Consider the following 7,003-nt stretch of genomic DNA (forward strand, 5'->3'; position numbering starts at 1 on the left):
CTCTCTCTGTCTTTCTCTCGACCTATCTCTCTCTCTCTCTCCTTCTCAGGTAGCAGTATTGCAAAATTTAACCATTGCACAACAGGGACCGAGAGAGAGAGAGAGACAGAGACAGAGACAGAGACAGAGAGAGAAACAGACAGACAGACAGACAGAGACATAGAGAGAGAACGAGACAGACAGAGACAGAGAGAGAGACAAATTTTTCACAAAGTCAGATACACAGCTTTTAATCTGTTTTTTTGCAAGAAGGAAGAAAAGTATACTACATAATTATAGCCAAATAATATAATATAGTACTGAATGAAAGAGTGTGACATGAAGTTCTTGTACATCATTGTAAAGAGTGTGAATGACGTTTTAGTTTAGATGTCAAGCGCTTAGAGCAAGCCTTTTTAACGAAAGTTTTTTGATTTAGCGCTATATAAATGTTCTTATTATTATTATTATTATTAATACAGCTGGAGGGCATATGCAAAAAGAGAAATAGAGAGAGAGAGAGAGGGAGAGACAGAGAGAGATAAAGAGACACAGAGACAGAGACAGAGAGGTCGAGAGAAAGACAGAGAGAGAGAGACAGAAAGAGAAACAGAGAGACAGAGAGAGAGAGAGACGGAGGGAGAGAGAGAGACGGAGAGATATAGACAGACACAGAGTGAGACACAGAGAGAGACACAGAGAGACAGACACACAGAGAGACAGACAGAGAGAGATAAAAAATGCACAAAGTCAAAAACACAGCTTTTAATATTTTTTTTCGCAACAAGGAAGAAAAGTATACTACACTAGATGAATACCCGCTTCGCCGGGTAGCCGGCTTCGCCGGGAAGAAGTTGAGCCGAATACCCGGCTTGAGTGGCGCACCGTACGCCGGCTTCGCCGGGTCCGAACCATGGACCCGCCAAGCTTTGGTCCCACCCACATTCGTGGAATGGGAACAGCACGAAAATGATTCAGTGGCCATAATGCCATTCCTGATCATAATTTTTGATTGAAAAATGAGGGCGTGACAGTGCCGCCTCAACTTTTACAAAATCCGGATATGACGTCATCAAAGGTATTTATCAAAAAAAGGAAAAAAAACGTCCGGGGATATCATTACCAGGAACTCTCATGTCAAATTGCATAAAGATCGGTCCAGTAGTTTGGTCTGAATCGCTCTACACGCACGCACACACGCACACACACACACAGACACACACACACACACACAGACACACACACACACACACACACACATACACCACGACCCTCTTAGTCAAGTAGCTGTCGAACTCACAGAATGAAACTGAACGCAATGCAATTTTTCAGCAAGACCGTATACTCGTAGCATCGTCAGTCCACCGCTCATGCTCATGTCAATGGCAGTGAAATTGACAAGAAGAGCGGTTTAGTAGTTGCGCTGAGAAGGATAGCACGCTTTTCTATACCTCTCTTCGTTTTAACTTTCTGAGCGTGTTGTTAATCCAAACAGATCATATTTATATGTTTTTGGAATCAGGAACCAATAAGGAATAAGATGAAATTGTTTTTAAATAGATTTCGAAAATTTAATTTTGATAATAATGTTTATATTTTTAATTTTCAGAGCTTGTTTTTAATCCAAATATAACATATTTATATGTTTTTGGAATCAGAAAATGATGGAGAATAAGATAAACGTATATTTGGATCGTTGTATAATTTTTTTTTTTTTTACAATTTTCAGATTTTTAATGACCAAAGTCATCAATTAATTTTTAAGCCACCACGCTGAAATGCAACACCGAAGTCTGGGCTTTGTCGAAGACTACTTGACCAAAATTTCAACCAATTTAGTTTAAAAATAAGAGCGTGACAGTGCCGCCTCAACTTTCACTACAACCCTGACATGACGTAATGACATTTATCGAAAACAAGAAAAACAACATTCGGGGATATCAATCCCAGGAACTCTCATGTAAAATTTCTTAACGATCGGTCCAGTAGTTTGTTCTGAATCGCTCTACACGCACGCACGCACGCACACACACACATACACACACACACACATACACCACGACCCTCGTTTCGATTCCCCCTCTATGTTAAAACATTTAGTCAAAACTTGACTAAATGTAAAAACTAGTCTTGATGTCAATGTTTAGAAGAATTATCGTCCTGTATCTAATTTATCATTCTTGTCCAAAGTTTTTGAAAAGGTAGTTTTGAAGCAGCTGTTTTCATATTTGAACACCCATGATTTGATCTCGCATTCTCTTTTTTTTAATTTTTTTTTATACATTTTATTTCCTTTATATACACATAAACACAGCATAACATACATCATACACCGAATTTATCAACAAAGCGCATACATACGTACATACCTAGACAAGACACAGACATAGACAGTAGGGTGGGTTGTTGAAAAGACAGGGGATATGGAAAGGGGTGGGGGGTAACTGAGGTTGGGGGAAGGGAGGGGGGTAGTTGGGGGCGGTGGTCATAATTTAGCCTCCAAGTATACATGGGGTTTAATTATCGGCATAAAAGTACTGTATAACCTGTTATGAGTAAATGGGTCAGGGAGTATCACATTCAAAAATGTTCATACGAAATCAATCAATACAATTATCCTATAGCATCAATGTCTATATAAACACCACTCTTTTTCAAATTTACCATAATAATTATTTGCACTAGCATTATACTTTTCGATCAAAAACCTTTGTTTGACAATTTTCACAAAAACATTATTTTAGTGTTGGGACTGTCTTATTTAATTTGGCTCCAAATATACTTTGTTTGGCAAGGAGAATAAACAAATCAAAAACAGCATCCGTATGAAAGTTGTCTACATACCCTAAAATGACAAGCTCTTTTGACAAATTCAAATTACTGCAATGTGTGAAATTTTGACATAACCATTCTGTGAAATCAGACCAAAAAAGTTTAACTCTTGTGCACTCCCAAAACAAATGTTCTAAGGTTTCCTCTTCCTGTGTACAAAAGCTACATAGTGATGTGTCAGAAATTTTCATCAAAAATAACAGGCGTTGAGTGGGAAAAATTCTATGTAGTATTCTATATTGGAACCACCTTAGGTATGTGTCTTGTGTAGTTCGCCTTATTGTCAGAAATACCTTTCCAACATTTACATCAAAATTCAATAAATTAGCCCATTTTTCCATGCACTGTAGATTGCCATCATTTTTCACAAGATGGGTATATATATGTTTTACTCCACCTTTAGCTATTTGTTTCCATACAACATCATCACCAATATGAAAAACATTGTTTAAAACTGCATCTAACTTTAGTCTTTTATGAAAATTCTTAACTGAGCGCATAACGCCCTCGAAAAAAACAAAATTCAGTTGTAAATTTGGATGTTTCAATTTAAAATCGTTATATGACAAAAACCCATCGGCTCTCATCAAGTGACCGACTGTAATAATGCCGTTTTCCATCCAATTCCTGTTAAAAATAACCTTTTTATCTATGCAAATATGTACATTATAATACAGACGCTCTGAAGCAAAATCACTCAAGGAGATGGGGACACATTTGCATGCAAAATGTTTATAATGTTTGAAAACATCTCTCCAGAAAGGATTCTGAACTCTTTGCATCAATATGTTTCCAAACTCACCTCCTCTCTTGTGAATGTTCTGTACAAGTGGACACAGAGCTTTTAGAAGTTTAGTTACTTTTCCTTCACTACAAAGGACTCGCTGTAACCATGATATCTTCAGAGCTGACAAGAAGCATTTCAAATCCACCATTTTAAGCCCCCCCTCTTCAAACGACTGATATGCTGTTGTTCTCTTTATTCTATCTTTCTTACCATTCCATAGAAATGAAAAAAATAACCTATTCAAATCAAACAAAAACTTATCATCAGGGTCTGGTAAACTCATAAACAGATGAGTTAACTTAGACAGCGCCAAACTCTTAATAACTGTTATTTTTACAAAGGGTGTTAAATTTCTTCTGGACCAGGACCTGAACAAATTCTCAATTTCTACCAATTTATGTTCATAATTAAGGGGTATAATGTCATCTAAGTTGACTGAAAAAACAATGCCAAGAACTTTAAATGTTACAGGGTTCCAACTGAGCATAAGTTCCGGCATAAATTTAATATTACAATTTGTATGTGAGCCTATCCAGACTGCCGTAGTTTTCTCATAGTTCATTTTTAGACCGGATATAGAGGCAAATTGCTTCAAAACGTTCATACATGCTGTGCTTGCCCTTGAGTTGCTGTAAGATTTTAAGATGACTTATGTAAATTCTGGAGGATGTAATTTTGGTGCTACAAAGAACCGACGCGCTCACAAAACAAAACGAACACTAGAATTGGAAAATTAATTAAAGTTTTATTGTGAATATGGTCATACTTGTCAAAGTCATAGGAATCCGGAATCAGCTCGTAATATCAATATATAAAAAGCTAAACATAAACCTATGGAGAGCTAAGTAACTTATATAGGAGCGTGGCGGAAAAACTGATCTAAGTTTAGAATGTGAATTGATGCTAAAATGCGAAGTAGAAATGACTAGCTTGAGTAAGAGTGCAGAACAGTAGAGTGTGAAGCGTGGAGCATGGAGCGAGAAGTGCGGAGCGAGAAGCGCGGAGCGGTGGAAACTGATAGAAAGAAAAAACTAAACTTAGAATTCGAAACATCAAACTAAACATCAAAGGTGTCCTAAAAACATAAACATCAAAGATGGACGTCAAAATGGCGGCCGAAACAAGATGGCGGCCGAAACAAGATGGCGGCAAATCAATAAAAAATCACCAAAGCTATCATGAACACCAAGACAAAATATGTTAGAAAACCCTACATAGAATAAACGTAGGACACACTAGGCTAACTAAACAAGAAACAACACGCAGTGAAAGGAAAGCTGACCAACATTACAGGACGGAGAAATACAAATACGACTCGAGAACATGAACCAAAATCTTACAGAAGGTTAGCAAACAAAAACTGGCTTAAAGTCAAATCATAATAAACCAGAACAGTCTCAGCTCTTCCCTTGCATAGATAAAAACGTAAGACAAAGAAACGGAAAGAAGACAAAGAAACGGAAAGAAGACACAGAAACGGAAAGAAGTCATAACAAACAAAGATTCGAAACGAAAATTACACGAATTCGGTAAATAAGAGCAACATGGAGTCAGAAATGGATACTCGCCTTTGACAGCATCAATATAACCTAAACAGGCTCAAGGCGAGCAACTAAACAGAACATTACAAATTAACTTGAAAACTGGTCCCAGGAACAGAGCAAAACCCTATCTATACTAAAACACATGTAGTTCCCTGAACGGCTTCCCAGCAAGTGACAACGAATACAGGCTATCCACCACAGAGGTGAACTAAAAGTTACTACGCGTTACTACGGTTTTACTGTTGCAAAGCATGCGTCCCGTGCTATCCGGGGAAAATCTCCAGAGGCTAGCATGGTCCAGCGTGAGCCATACAGGCACATGAAAACAATATCAGAAAAACGTTACAATATTTAACGTCAGTAAAACAAAAACAAAGGTCGTACCAGGACGCTCATACTTAATAAAGAAAACTAGAAGATAAAGAGCAAGCTAGACCCGCACACGAACCTACAGAGGTGGCTGCAAAATGGGAACAAATAGGGGCAAAAGTAAGATAAGATAATAAAAGTGAAAGAACAAAAAGGGGAAGCCACCACCACGGAAAGTCGCATGCGAGTCAAGCTAGAAGCAAGACTAAAAAACACAAGCAAAACAAAAAGAATCTAGATACACAGAAGGCTCCTTAGCAGGGGCATTCACATTCCCCCCTCGAAGACATCTTAGTCTTTACAAAAGTCGACATAAAAAATCAACAAAAAAATCGAATACATACGTGGTTCAAAAAACAAAATCCGAAACATTACAGAATCCTTTTGGCATTATCCAAAACGTAGCTGTTCGAAACGCACTCTCATACGTGGTTCAAAATACAAAAATCCGAAACGTTACAGAATCCTTTTGGCATTATCCAAAACGTAGCTGTTCGAAACGCACTCTCTATGAGTCTCAATCTAAAAAATCACACGTGTTCTTTCAACAAATGTAACATCATATTTCGTCGGTCCGTCACTGACAACATACCGTGTCAACATTATTCTTACACCTTTACATAAACCGCAACTCAGTATGAAAGACTGTAGTCGCAACCTACAAAATACAAAAGAAAAACATCTTCCGTCTTCTTAATCATAAGCACAGGCATCCGCACGCGGGAAGGACTAAACAAACCGATTCATTAAGCGCTTGCCTCTGTCAAGAGCTTTCGTTCCAAAATGCGGAACCAAAAACATATATACAAATGGAGAGAAACCACAAACTCACAAAAAATATTTGCATTAAGACGAAATTTTCTCCCCAAATCAAAACAGCGCCACCTGTCAAAAAGGCGAACGGATTACGTCAGACCAAAACATGCACAAACGGTCTGTCGAAAACAGTAAAGTTCACTGGAAAAGTCATTGGGTGTCCGGGTCTGCCTTCACAAGCACGGTCAGCTTAGAGATGGGGCGCCAGTAGTAGAAAGTGGAATGGCTCGTCTTCGAGGTAACCTTGACAGTCTTCAGCTTGCAGGTTCGCACGAGTCCATCGTCGCTGGGGCGAACCTCCGTCACGAGTCCAAGAGGCCAATCTGCTCTGCATACGGCTTCGTCACGTAGCACGACGACATCTCCGACAGCAACGTTACGTTGGGGAAGAAGCCACTTTCTTCTTCGTTGTGGTCTTCTTCGTTGTGGTCTTCTTCGTTGTGGTCTTCTTCGTACTGGTCTTCTGGTACTGGTCTTCTTCGTCGTGGTCTTCTTCGTTGTGGTCTTCTTCGTACTGGTCTTCTTAAAGTCCTTTCCCTGACATGGAGGGGGTCGGAGATGCTGGGTTCGGCGAGCGTCGTGCGATATACGAAAGTGACTGATTCACCTTTGTACTCGCTGGGACAATGTTCTGTTAGAGACACGTGCATCACGTCATGGACAGACTGTTTTGGCG

The sequence above is a fragment of the Littorina saxatilis genome, linkage group LG9, assembly GCF_037325665.1.
Source record: "Littorina saxatilis isolate snail1 linkage group LG9, US_GU_Lsax_2.0, whole genome shotgun sequence".
In the NCBI taxonomy this organism is placed as follows: domain Eukaryota; kingdom Metazoa; phylum Mollusca; class Gastropoda; order Littorinimorpha; family Littorinidae; genus Littorina; species Littorina saxatilis.